Genomic DNA, 14,461 nt, shown 5'->3' on the forward strand with positions numbered 1-14,461 from the left:
GCCGTGGACTCAGCTCCACTTACCTGCCCGCTCCCCATAACCCTTAATTCCCTTATTGGTTAAAAATCTATCTATCTGTGATTTGAATACATTCAATGAGCTAGCCTCAACTGCTTCCTTGGGCAGAGAATTCCACAGATTCACAACCCTCTGGGAGAAGAAATTCTTTCTCAACTCGGTTTTAAATTGGCTCCCCCGTATTTTGAGGCTGTGCCCCCTAGTTCTAATCTCCCCGACCAGTGGAAACAACCTCTCTGCCTCTATCTTGTCGATCCCTTTCATTATTTCAAATGTTTCTATAAGATCACCCCTCATCCTTCTGAACTCCAACGAGTAAAGACCCAGTCTACTCAATTTATCATCATAAGGTAAACCCCTCATCTCCGGAATCAGCCTAGTGAATCGTCTCTGTATCCTCTCCAAAGCTAGTAAATCCTTCCTTAAGTAAGGTGACCAAAACTGCACGCAGTACTCCAGGTGTGGCCTCACCAATACCCTGTACAGTTTCAGCAGGACCTCCCTGCTTTTGTACTCCATCCTTCTCGCAATGAAGGCCAACATTCCATTCGCCTTCCTGATTGCCTGCTTCACCTGCAAACTATCCTTCTGTCATTCATGCACAAGGAATCTCCTCTATCTGGGAGTCTACCTTAGCCCCGACGAGGGAGCCTGGCCGGCGAACTGGCAGGAGCTGGAGGCCAAGGTCGCCGCTCGCCTAGGGCGCTGGACAGGACTGCTCCGAGTGCTGTCCTACAGGGGTCGAGCGCTAGTCATAAACCAGCTGGTGGCCGCAATGTTGTGGTACCGGCTGGCCACTTTGACCCCTCCCCCTGCGTTTGTCGCCAAGATACAGAAGAAGCTGGTGGACTTCTTCTGGAACAACAGGAAGCACTGGGTCTCTGCCGCGGTCCTGAGTCTCCCGCTTGAGGAGGGCGGTCAGTCGTTGGTGTGCGTCAGCGCCCAGCTCGCGACTTTCCGTCTTCAGACCCTGCAGAGATACCTTTACGTCGAGCCCCCTCCTAGGTGGTGTGCTCTGGCGAGGTATTTCTTCCGCCAGCAGCTCGACCTCAATTATGACACGCAGCTCCTGTTTGTGAACTTGGGGGGTGCCAGGACCGCCCTCCGGGAGCTGCCTGTCTTTTACAGGGAACTCATCAGGGTCTGGAACAAAGTCTCCACCAAGCGCAGCTCTCCGCCGGCTGGAGTGGCGGCCGTCCTGCAGGAACCGCTGCTCGGGAATCCGTACCTCCACGGCCGAGGCTTCATGTGGCGGTCGGAAGAGAGGGCTGTGGCTGGTGAGGTGACCAGGGTCAGGGACCTGCTCGATGGCGGAGGAGCGGGCTGGATGGCGCCAGTCACGCTGGCGCGGCGCCTAAATTCTGCCAACGTCCGCCGCGCGGCCGATGCCATCGAGTCGCTAAAAACAGCTCTGGGCCCTGACTCCGTTAGGTGTATCGAGGAGGCTCAAGCACGTGGGGAGATCCCGTCCGAACTGACCCCCGTCCGGACGGAATTCCTCATCGGCGCCAAACCCCGGAACCTCCCTCGGGGGCCGGCGCCTCACAACTTGAGCCGCCTCGGGGAAATCCCCTCCGTGCCTTTCAGTTCCGCGCGGAGGGGTTTCCTGTACGGGCTGCTCCTGCACACCCTCAACTTTGCCATCCTCGCCGGCCGTCCGGACACGCCATGGCGTACCATCTTGCCGTCCGGAGGAGGCGGGGGTCCCCGATGGAGGGCACTCTACGCAGGGGTCCTCCCACTATTCATCGGGGACTTGGCCTGGAGGGTGGTGCACGGAGCAGTGCCGTGCAACAAATTTTTAAGCCGGTTCACGGACTCCCAGGCCGCCTGCAATTTCTGCGGTCTGGAGGAGTCCGTGTTCCATGTTTTTATGGAATGCACGAGGTTGCAGCCCCTGTTCCATTATTTGAAGGGGCTGCTCCTGAAATTCTGGCTGCACTTCAGTCCCACTCTCCTGATCTTTGGGCACCCTGTGCGGAGGGGAGCGGGTAGGTCCGAAGGCCTCCTCGTAGGACTGCTCCTGGGCACGGCCAAGGGTGCCATCAGCCGGTCCAGGCAGCGGGCGGTCGAGGGGGTCGTTCAACCTGACTGCCTGCCTCTCTTCCGCTCTTACATCCGGTCCAGGGTGTCCTTGGAGATGGAGCACGCGGTGTCCACCGGTACGCTCGCGGCCTTCCGCGAGAGGTGGGCACCGGAGGGACTGGAGTGCATCATCACGCCCGGCAACCAAATTTTAATTTGATTTTACGTTTTAAAGTTTAATTTGTTTTAATTGCCGGTGTTTTTAGTGTCCCCCTCTCCTTTTATAGGGGGCACTGGAAAAATTTGATTTTAGCGCCCCAAAAAAAAAAAAAACCAAAAACCAAAAAAAAGGGGCTTGAAAATGTCTGCTGTGTCACCCAGGTCGGGTGGCACAGTTTAATGTTGTTTATGTTTTGCAGGTAGACTCCTAAAAGAGTTTCATGCACAAGGAATCTCCTCTATCTGGGAGTCTACCTTAGCCCCGACGAGGGAGCCTGGCCGGCGAACTGGCAGGAGCTGGAGGCCAAGGTCGCCGCTCGCCTAGGGCGCTGGACAGGACTGCTCCGAGTGCTGTCCTACAGGGGTCGAGCGCTAGTCATAAACCAGCTGGTGGCCGCAATGTTGTGGTACCGGCTGGCCACTTTGACCCCTCCCCCTGCGTTTGTCGCCAAGATACAGAAGAAGCTGGTGGACTTCTTCTGGAACAACAGGAAGCACTGGGTCTCTGCCGCGGTCCTGAGTCTCCCGCTTGAGGAGGGCGGTCAGTCGTTGGTGTGCGTCAGCGCCCAGCTCGCGACTTTCCGTCTTCAGACCCTGCAGAGATACCTTTACGTCGAGCCCCCTCCTAGGTGGTGTGCTCTGGCGAGGTATTTCTTCCGCCAGCAGCTCGACCTCAATTATGACACGCAGCTCCTGTTTGTGAACTTGGGGGGTGCCAGGACCGCCCTCCGGGAGCTGCCTGTCTTTTACAGGGAACTCATCAGGGTCTGGAACAAAGTCTCCACCAAGCGCAGCTCTCCGCCGGCTGGAGTGGCGGCCGTCCTGCAGGAACCGCTGCTCGGGAATCCGTACCTCCACGGCCGAGGCTTCATGTGGCGGTCGGAAGAGAGGGCTGTGGCTGGTGAGGTGACCAGGGTCAGGGACCTGCTCGATGGCGGAGGAGCGGGCTGGATGGCGCCAGTCACGCTGGCGCGGCGCCTAAATTCTGCCAACGTCCGCCGCGCGGCCGATGCCATCGAGTCGCTAAAAACAGCTCTGGGCCCTGACTCCGTTAGGTGTATCGAGGAGGCTCAAGCACGTGGGGAGATCCCGTCCGAACTGACCCCCGTCCGGACGGAATTCCTCATCGGCGCCAAACCCCGGAACCTCCCTCGGGGGCCGGCGCCTCACAACTTGAGCCGCCTCGGGGAAATCCCCTCCGTGCCTTTCAGTTCCGCGCGGAGGGGTTTCCTGTACGGGCTGCTCCTGCACACCCTCAACTTTGCCATCCTCGCCGGCCGTCCGGACACGCCATGGCGTACCATCTTGCCGTCCGGAGGAGGCGGGGGTCCCCGATGGAGGGCACTCTACGCAGGGGTCCTCCCACTATTCATCGGGGACTTGGCCTGGAGGGTGGTGCACGGAGCAGTGCCGTGCAACAAATTTTTAAGCCGGTTCACGGACTCCCAGGCCGCCTGCAATTTCTGCGGTCTGGAGGAGTCCGTGTTCCATGTTTTTATTGAATGCACAAGGTTGCAGCCCCTGTTCCACTATTTGAAGGGGCTGCTCCTGAAATTCTGGCTGCACTTCAGTCCCACTCTCCTGATCTTTGGGCACCCTGTGCGGAGGGGAGCGGGTAGGTCCGAGGGCCTCCTCGTAGGACTGCTCCTGGGCACGGCCAAGGGTGCCATCAGCCGGTCCAGGCAGCGGGCGGTCGAGGGGGTCGTTCAACCTGACTGCCTGCCTCTCTTCCGCTCTTACATCCGATCCAGGGTGTCCTTGGAGATGGAGCACGCGGTGTCCACCGGTACGCTCGCGGCCTTCCGCGAGAGGTGGGCACCGGAGGGACTGGAGTGCATCATCACGCCCGGCAACCAAATTTTAATTTGATTTTACGTTTTAAAGTTTAATTTGTTTTAATTGCCGGTGCTTTTAGTGTCCCCCTTCCCTTTTATAGGGGGCACTGGGGAAAATTGTGAATTTAGTGCCCAAAAAAAAAACCAAAAAAGAAAAACACAAAAAAAAAAACAAAAAAAAAAAGGGGGGAAAAAAAAGGGCCTTGTAAATGTCTGGAGTGTCACCCAGGTCGGGTGGCACCGTTTAATGTTTTATGTTTTCACAGATAAACTCAAAAGAGTTTCATGCACAAGGAATCTCCTCTATCTGGGAGTCTACCTTAGCCCCGACGAGGGAGCCTGGCCGGCGAACTGGCAGGAGCTGGAGGCCAAGGTCGCCGCTCGCCTAGGGCGCTGGACAGGACTGCTCCGAGTGCTGTCCTACAGGGGTCGAGCGCTAGTCATAAACCAGCTGGTGGCCGCAATGTTGTGGTACCGGCTGGCCACTTTGACCCCTCCCCCTGCGTTTGTCGCCAAGATACAGAAGAAGCTGGTGGACTTCTTCTGGAACAACAGGAAGCACTGGGTCTCTGCCGCGGTCCTGAGTCTCCCGCTTGAGGAGGGCGGTCAGTCGTTGGTGTGCGTCAGCGCCCAGCTCGCGACTTTCCGTCTTCAGACCCTGCAGAGATACCTTTACGTCGAGCCCCCTCCTAGGTGGTGTGCTCTGGCGAGGTATTTCTTCCGCCAGCAGCTCGACCTCAATTATGACACGCAGCTCCTGTTTGTGAACTTGGGGGGTGCCAGGACCGCCCTCCGGGAGCTGCCTGTCTTTTACAGGGAACTCATCAGGGTCTGGAACAAAGTCTCCACCAAGCGCAGCTCTCCGCCGGCTGGAGTGGCGGCCGTCCTGCAGGAACCGCTGCTCGGGAATCCGTACCTCCACGGCCGAGGCTTTATGTGGCGGTCGGAAGAGAGGGCTGTGGCTGGTGAGGTGACCAGGGTCAGGGACCTGCTCGATGGCGGAGGAGCGGGCTGGATGGCGCCAGACACGCTGGCGCGGCGCCTAAATTCTGCCAACGTCCGCCACGCGGCCGATGCCATCGAGTCGCTAAAAACAGCTCTGGGCCCTGACTCCGTTAGGTGTATCGAGGAGGCTCAAGCACGTGGGGAGATCCCGTCCGAACTGACCCCCGTCCGGACGGAATTCCTCATCGGCGCCAAACCCCGGAACCTCCCTCGGGGGCCGGCGCCTCACAACTTGAGCCGCCTCGGGGAAATCCCCTCCGTGCCTTTCAGTTCCGCGCGGAGGGGTTTCCTGTACGGGCTGCTCCTGCACACCCTCAACTTTGCCATCCTCGCCGGCCGTCCGGACACGCCATGGCGTACCATCTTGCCGTCCGGAGGAGGCGGGGGTCCCCGATGGAGGGCACTCTACGCAGGGGTCCTCCCACTATTTATCGGGGACTTGGCCTGGAGGGTGGTGCACGGAGCAGTGCCGTGCAATAAATTTTTAAGCCGGTTCACGGACTCCCAGGCCGCCTGCAATTTCTGCGGTCTGGAGGAGTCCGTGTTCCATGTTTTTATTGAATGCACGAGGTTGCAGCCCCTGTTCCACTATTTGAAGGGGCTGCTCCTGAAATTCTGGCTGCACTTCAGTCCCACTCTCCTGATCTTTGGGCACCCTGTGCGGAGGGGAGCGGGTAGGTCCGAAGGCCTCCTCGTAGGACTGCTCCTGGGCACGGCCAAGGGTGCCATCAGCCGGTCCAGGCAGCGGGCGGTCGAGGGGGTCGTTCAACCTGACTGCCTGCCTCTCTTCCGCTCTTACATCCGATCCAGGGTGTCCTTGGAGATGGAGCACGCGGTGTCCACCGGTACGCTCGCGGCCTTCCGCGAGAGGTGGGCACCGGAGGGACTGGAGTGCATCATCACGCCCGGCAACCAAATTTTAATTTGATTTTACGTTTTAAAGTTTAATTTGTTTTAATTGCCGGTGCTTTTAGTGTCCCCCTCTCCTTTTATAGGGGGCACTGGGGAAAAATTGTGATTTTAGTGCCCAAAAAAAAAAAAAAAAAAAGAAAAAACACAAAAAAAAACAAAAAAGGGGGGAAAAAAAAGGGCCTTGTAAATGTCTGGTGTGTCACCCAGGTCGGGTGGCACAGTTTAATGTTTATGTTTTGCAGGTAGACTCCTAAAAGAGTTTCATGCACAAGGAATCTCCTCTATCTGGGAGTCTACCTTAGCCCCGACGAGGGAGCCTGGCCGGCGAACTGGCAGGAGCTGGAGGCCAAGGTCGCCGCTCGCCTAGGGCGCTGGACAGGACTGCTCCGAGTGCTGTCCTACAGGGGTCGAGCGCTAGTCATAAACCAGCTGGTGGCCGCAATGTTGTGGTACCGGCTGGCCACTTTGACCCCTCCCCCTGCGTTTGTCGCCAAGATACAGAAGAAGCTGGTGGACTTCTTCTGGAACAACAGGAAGCACTGGGTCTCTGCCGCGGTCCTGAGTCTCCCGCTTGAGGAGGGCGGTCAGTCGTTGGTGTGCGTCAGCGCCCAGCTCGCGACTTTCCGTCTTCAGACCCTGCAGAGATACCTTTACGTCGAGCCCCCTCCTAGGTGGTGTGCTCTGGCGAGGTATTTCTTCCGCCAGCAGCTCGACCTCAATTATGACACGCAGCTCCTGTTTGTGAACTTGGGGGGTGCCAGGACCGCCCTCCGGGAGCTGCCTGTCTTTTACAGGGAACTCATCAGGGTCTGGAACAAAGTCTCCACCAAGCGCAGCTCTCCGCCGGCTGGAGTGGCGGCCGTCCTGCAGGAACCGCTGCTCGGGAATCCGTACCTCCACGGCCGAGGTTTTATGTGGCGGTCGGAAGAGAGGGCTGTGGCTGGTGAGGTGACCAGGTTCAGGGACCTGCTCGATGGCGGAGGAGCGGGCTGGATGGTGCCAGACACGCAGGCGCGGCGCCTAAATTCTGCCAACGTCCGCCACGCGGCCGATGCCATCGAGTCGCTAAAAACAGCTCTGGGCCCTGACTCCGTTAGGTGCATCGAGGAGGCTCAAGCACGTGGGGAGATCCCGTCCGAACTGACCCCCGTCCGGACGGAATTCCTCATCGGCGCCAAACCCCGGAACCTCCCTCGGGGGCCGGCGCCTCACAACTTGAGCCGCCTCGGGGAAATCCCCTCCGTGCCTTTCAGTTCCGCGCGGAGGGGTTTCCTGTACGGGCTGCTCCTGCACACCCTCAACTTTGCCATCCTCGCCGGCCGTCCGGACACGCCATGGCGTACCATCTTGCCGTCCGGAGGAGGCGGGGGTCCCCGATGGAGGGCACTCTATGCAGGGGTCCTCCCACTATTCATCGGGGACTTGGCCTGGAGGGTGGTGCACGGAGCAGTGCCGTGCAACAAATTTTTAAGCCGGTTCACGGACTCCCAGGCCGCCTGCAATTTCTGCGGTCTGGAGGAGTCCGTGTTCCATGTTTTTATTGAATGCACAAGGTTGCAGCCCCTGTTCCACTATTTGAAGGGGCTGCTCCTGAAATTCTGGCTGCACTTCAGTCCCACTCTTCTGATCTTTGGGCACCCTGTGCGGAGGGGAGCAGGTAGGTCCGAAGGCCTCCTCGTAGGACTGCTCCTGGGCACGGTCAAGGGTGCCATCAGCCGGTCCAGGCAGCGGGCGGTCGAGGGGGTCGTTCAACCTGACTGCCTGCCTCTCTTCCGCTCTTACATCCGGTCCAGGGTGTCCTTGGAGATGGAGCACGCGGTGTCCACCGGTACGCTCGCGGCCTTCCGCGAGAGGTGGGCACCGGAGGGACTGGAGTGCATCATCACGCCCGGCAACCAAATTTTAATTTGATTTTACGTTTTAAAGTTAATTTGTTTTAATTGCCGGTGCTTTTAGTGTCCCCTTCCCTTTTATAGGGGGCACTGGGGAAAAATTGTAATTTTAGTGCCCAAAAAAAAAAGAAAAACACAAAAAAAAAACACAAAAAAAAGGGGGGAAAAAAAAAAGGGCCTTGTAAATGTCTGGAGTGTCACCCAGGTCGGGTGGCACCGTTTAATGTTTTATGTTTTGCAGGTGAACTCCAAAAAGAGTTTCATGCACAAGGAATCTCCTCTATCTGGGAGTCTACCTTAGCCCCGACGAGGGAGCCTGGCCGGCGAACTGGCAGGAGCTGGAGGCCAAGGTCGCCGCTCGCCTAGGGCGCTGGACAGGACTGCTCCGAGTGCTGTCCTACAGGGGTCGAGCGCTAGTCATAAACCAGCTGGTGGCCGCAATGTTGTGGTACCGGCTGGTCACTTTGACCCCTCCCCCTGCGTTTGTCGCCAAGATACAGAAGAAGCTGGTGGACTTCTTCTGGAACAACAGGAAGCACTGGGTCTCTGCCGCGGTCCTGAGTCTCCCGCTTGAGGAGGGCGGTCAGTCGTTGGTGTGCGTCAGCGCCCAGCTCGCGACTTTCCGTCTTCAGACCCTGCAGAGATACCTTTACGTCGAGCCCCCTCCTAGGTGGTGTGCTCTGGCGAGGTATTTCTTCCGCCAGCAGCTCGACCTCAATTATGACACGCAGCTCCTGTTTGTGAACTTGGGGGGTGCCAGGACCGCCCTCCGGGAGCTGCCTGTCTTTTACAGGGAACTCATCAGGGTCTGGAACAAAGTCTCCACCAAGCGCAGCTCTCCGCCGGCTGGAGTGGCGGCCGTCCTGCAGGAACCGCTGCTCGGGAATCCGTACCTCCACGGCCGAGGTTTTATGTGGCGGTCGGAAGAGATGGCTGTGGCTGGTGAGGTGACCAGGGTCAGGGACCTGCTCGATGGCGGAGGAGCGGGCTGGATGGCGCCAGACACGCTGGCGCGGCGCCTAAATTCTGCCAACGTCCGCCACGCGGCCGATGCCATCGAGTCGCTAAAAACAGCTCTGGGCCCTGACTCCGTTAGGTGTATCGAGGAGGCTCAAGCACGTGGGGAGATCCCGTCCGAACTGACCCCCGTCCGGACGGGATTCCTCATCGGCGCCAAACCCCGGAACCTCCCTCGGGGGCCGGCGCCTCACAACTTGAGCCGCCTCGGGGAAATCCCCTCCGTGCCTTTCAGTTCCGCGCGGAGGGGTTTCCTGTACGGGCTGCTCCTGCACACCCTCAACTTTGCCATCCTCGCCGGCCGTCCGGACACGCCATGGCGTACCATCTTGCCGTCCGGAGGAGGCGGGGGTCCCCGATGGAGGGCACTCTACGCAGGGGTCCTCCCACTATTCATCGGGGACTTGGCCTGGAGGGTGGTGCACGGAGCAGTGCCGTGCAATAAATTTTTAAGCCGGTTCACGGACTCCCAGGCCGCCTGCAATTTCTGCGGTCTGGAGGAGTCCGTGTTCCATGTTTTTATTGAGTGCACAAGGTTGCAGCCCCTGTTCCATTATTTGAAGGGGCTGCTCCTGAAATTCTGGCTGCACTTCAGTCCCACCCTCCTGATCTTTGGGCACCCTGTGCGGAGGGGAGCGGGTAGGTCCGAAGGCCTCCTCGTAGGACTGCTCCTGGGCACGGCCAAGGGTGCCATCAGCCGGTCCAGGCAGCGGGCGGTCGAGGGGGTCGTTCAACCTGACTGCCTGCCTCTCTTCCGCTCTTACATCCGGTCCAGGGTGTCCTTGGAGATGGAGCACGCGATGTCCACCGGTACGCTCGCGGCCTTCCGCGAGAGGTGGGCACCGGAGGGACTGGAGTGCATCATCACGCCCGGCAACCAAATTTTAATTTGATTTTACGTTTTTTAAGTTTAATTTGTCTTAATTGCCGGTGCTTTTAGTGTCCCCCTTCCCTTTTATAGGGGGCACTGGGGAAAATTGTGATTTTAGTGCCCAAAAAAAAAAAAGGGGGAAAAAAAAAGGGCCTTGTAAATGTCTGGAGTGTCACCCAGGTCGGGTGGCACCGTTTAATGTTTTTATGTTTTGCAGGTAAACTCAAAAGAGTTTCATGCACAAGGACCCCTTCCCTTTTATAGGGGGCACTGGGGAAAATTGTGATTTTAGTGCCCAAAAAAAAAACCAAAAAAAGAAAAACACAAAAAAAAACAAAAAAAAGGGGGAAAAAAAAAAAAAGGGCCTTGTAAATGTCTGGAGTGTCACCCAGGTCGGGTGGCACCGTTTAATGTTTTATGTTTTCGCAGGTAAACTCAAAAGAGTTTTCATGCACAAGGAACCAATGGTAGAGCAGTGGAGGCGTGTCCTGCTCAGTTGGAGCTGAGCTGCAGAGAGGAGCAGCTATCAACTTTTGCTCCTGCCTGGAGAGCCCTGAGACCAGCCCAGGAAGAGAAGGAGGGAAGGGGCTTCGCCACCAACTTTTACCCAGAGGGAGAGGAGGAGAACAGAAAACTTTGTACAACTTTACCATTTCTGCAAAGAGTTGGAGAGAGGGGGAAAAGACCAACAACATCCAGTGTGGAAGGAGGGAGACTCTACATCTTCTACAGGTGGGTGTGGGTGCATTTCCCAAACAGACTTTGTTGTATCGGTGGGGGGAGGAAAGAAGACCACTGAGGGCCGGAACATCGCGGGGGGGTGTGTGTGTGTGTGGAAGTGTGCGTGGGGGCCGTGCTTACAACTAGGCCCCCCCCACAATTGGAACCCCCCCCACCCCCCACATTTGCCTAGCCTGGGATAGCTGGAGCTACCAGGCTGAAGTTTCTTTAAATCACCAATTAACATCGTTAGGAGTGTGTGCCTGGTGGCTCTAGCTACCCCAGGTGAAGACGTCTTCTCCCCCCACCTGAAGACCAACCCAAAGACTGTGCTTGTGTGTTTTGCCATCTGGGGAGTGCACCCACCCACAGCTGCGAGGGGAGACCTGCCCTCGCAGCCCCCCCCCCCCCTTCCCACCCCCCTCTCTCTTTCTCCGTTACTCTCTGTTTCTCCCCTCTCTCTCTGAGAGCCCTTTCTTCCTAATTTAAAAAAAAAACCAATTAAGACAACTGAGCAGAGGGAGCAAGGCCCCTCCCCAATTACCAACTAGGGGAGAGGTGCCTCATTAAGAGCTGCTCTGCTCAGTCAAACCAAACAAGGCCAATCAAGACCATTAAGGCCTGTGACTTTGGGGTGGGTGTAGCCCTTAAAGGGACCCCGTGATGGCGACCCCATCCACGCCGGTGGCAGGGCCAGCGAAGACGTATGCGCAGGTGGCAACCGCTTCCACGGCACCTCCTGCGCCACCCGCTGCCCTGCCACCTTTCAGACTTATAACCAGGAAACACGGGGTCAAGAGCTACACTCACCCCACAATGAGCATTGAGGAGTGCGTGCGGGCGATGGCTGGGGTAGTCGGTCCCTCGGCCATTGTCGCGGCCTCCAAGATGTCTGGGAAGGCTGTTTTCTTCCTGGGGTCGGAGCGGGCGGTGTCCCTGGCCCTTGAAAAGGGGCTCACGGTGGGCGGGACGTTCCTGCCGGTGGACCCTCTCGAGGCCACCGCGCAGAGGGTCATCATATCGAACGTCCCGCCCTTTGTTCCCGCTGGGCTCCTCCTCCCTCACCTACAACAACTGGGGGAGGTAAGGTCGGGGATCAACCCCATACCGCTCGGCCTCAGGGAGAGCAGCCTGCGCCACGTGTTCTCCTTCCGCCGCCAGCTCTTTGTCCGGCTGGCGCGGGAGGAGACGACGGAGGGGTCTTTTAATGTGGTGCACGAGGGGACTGCCTACCGCGTCTTCTGGACGTCGGACGGCGTGTGGTGCCATGCCTGCAGAGAGGTGGGGCACATTCGCAAGAACTGCCCCGCCTCCAAGGCCGCCAAACCACCAAAGGCGGCCAAGGCTGGCGCCGCCGCCACCCCTCCCCCTAGTTGCGTCCGCGTGCCGGGAGCCATAGGTGCGCGGGCATCGTCGGAGGCCTTTGTTTTCGGGGCCTCCGGCGGGGGGGAGGGAGAGCGTCCGAACGGAAGGAAGGCGCGGAAGAAGACGAGACATCTAGAGGCGGGTCCCCTCAGTGCGCCGGAAAGTTTGACCCCCGCGCTCAGCCCAACCCAGTCACCGGCGAGCGCGTGGTGCCCCGAGCCCGTGCCCGAGCCCTTGAATAACACCACAGAGGGGCCCGGGCGCGGGAAAGGAAAGGAAAAGGGGGGGGCGGAGCGGGAGGCCTCGGCAGACATGGGGGTCTCCCTGCCTCCGCGCGCCCCCAGGAACAAAAGGAGGCGCGGCTCCGATGAGGCGGAGGGGGAACAACATCCCTCCGCGGAGGAGTCGGTGCCCGCCGCGTGTCCCGCGTCCCCCACCAGCGCTCCCAAATTGCGCTGCAGGCGCGAAGAGTCTGTCCCCGGGGAGGGTGAGGCAGTCGAGGCTGCCCAGCCGCTGCCTCCTGGGGATGGAGTGGAAGATCTGCCTGTCGTGGGGGGCGTGGGGCCAGCGGAAGAATGCATTGCCGCCGGGCCGGGCGTCCCGGGGACTGAGGCGGGCGGGGCCGAAAAGGCCGAACCTGAGCCCGCCCAGCCAATACCCAACTTCCCCCGGGAGTTGCTCGACCCGGCAGAAACACAATTTACTGATTTTAATGAAACTGTAGATGCTGGGCCGGTGGGTGGCAGCGGGGAGGGGGAGGAACACCCACCCTCGCCCCTTACTTTGGAGCTGGTGCACTTGGGGAGCCTGGGGATTTCCTATGGCCGGGTCTCTCCTTGTTCCCCAGTTCCTGGGGCGGAGGGGGAACCCCTTCCGCTGTCATTTCCCGACCCAGCACCATTTTTAAAAGAGCCCAGTGGGGACTCCTCTGCCGACGATCCTGGGGGTGGGATCGGGGCAGAGCCAGGGCCGGTTGGAGCGGCCGGTTCATTTGCCGTACCTTGTGCGGTCGATGGGCCGGCTGCTGGCGGCCACCTCCCGGAGGAGGACGGGGACTCGGTGGGGGACGCGGGTAAAGACCTAGAGACCACCGCCAGCGAGGCGGTGGATCTGCTCGCGGCCGCCGCCGAGACCATCCTCATTCCTGCACGGGAACTCCGGGACTTTTTGGCCCAGAGCCGGGGTCGCTGCAACCAAGCCCGACTGGCCCTGGAAAAATGGTCCGAGCCAGAGCTGATCAAGGGGTCCGTCCGCGCCGCCGTCAAAACCTTGGCCGCGGGCGGGCCTTTGACAAAGGCGCAACACCATGAGCTGCGCGAGCTCGAGGGACTCCTCGCTGGGCTGCGGAGGGAGCGGAGTTCAACAAAAGACTCCGCTCCCTCCCCCACAATAGGTTAAGGTAGAGGTTGCACTATGCTTTTGCCATGAAGATAACCATAGCCAGCCTCAACATCAACGGCGGCAGAGGGGCACGCCGTAGATTTGACAATTTTTCGCTCCTGCGGGAGGGGAAATATGCGGTGTGCTTCCTGCAAGAAACCCACACCGTTCCGGGAGACGAAGCCACGTGGCTCCTGGAATGGCAAGGAGAGGTCCGCATGAGCCACCTCACCGCCATTTCTAGTGGGGTGGCCATCTTGCTGGGCCCGCATTTTCAGCCGGAGATCTTGGGGGTCGAGGAGCTCGTGCCAGGCCGCTTGCTGCACATAACGGTTCGCCTGGGGGACGTGCCGCTCCATCTCGTGAACGTGTACGCCCCTCAGCCCGGCCCGCAGCAAACGCGCTTCTTTGAAGAGGTGTCCGCTCTTCTTGGCTCCGTCGACGTCGGCGACTGCATTGTCCTCGGGGGGGATTTTAACTGCACCCTCGAGGCGAGCGACCGCTCCGGTGCCCCGCAGTGCATGACGGCGATGGAGAAGTTGAGGGACCTGGTCGGGTCCTTCGACTTGGTGGACGTCTGGCGAAATCTCCACCCCGACTCCAGCGCCTTTACTTGGGTGAGGCCTGGAGTAGGATGGTCTAGAGTCGACCGCCTTTACGTGTCTCGGGCGTACGTTTCCTGCGTCCCGGCGGCCTCCATGCGGCCGGTGCCGTGTTCGGACCACCACCTGGTGTGGGCGGAGCTCGCTTCGCTCCGCGCGAGGACGGGGTCCGCGTACTGGCACTTTAACAACCGGCTGCTGGAGGACGTGCGTTTCCAGGACTCGTTCCGTCGATTCTGGTCCGACTGGAGAAGGAAGCAGGGGGGCTTCCCCTCCTTGAGGCTATGGTGGGACGTGGGCAAGGCTCACGTCCGCGTCTTCTGTCAAGAGTACGCGAGGGGGTCGACCAAGAGGCGGGCGGCCAGAGTCGGGCGCCTAGAAAAAGAGGTGCTCGACCTGGAAGCCCGTCTCGGTCAAGTCGTCCAGGACCCGGCCCTGCGGACGGTGTACGAAGCGAAGAAGGCCGCGCTGAAGGACCTGCAGCTCGTCGGGTCCCGAGGCGCGTTCGTGAGGTCGCGGATCCGGTTCCTGCGGGATCTGGACCGCGGCTCCCCCTTCTTCTACTCGCTGGAAAAAAGGCAGAGTGTCCGTAAGCAGCTC

This window comes from Pristiophorus japonicus, unplaced genomic scaffold (assembly GCF_044704955.1).
Source record: "Pristiophorus japonicus isolate sPriJap1 unplaced genomic scaffold, sPriJap1.hap1 HAP1_SCAFFOLD_727, whole genome shotgun sequence".
In the NCBI taxonomy this organism is placed as follows: domain Eukaryota; kingdom Metazoa; phylum Chordata; class Chondrichthyes; family Pristiophoridae; genus Pristiophorus; species Pristiophorus japonicus.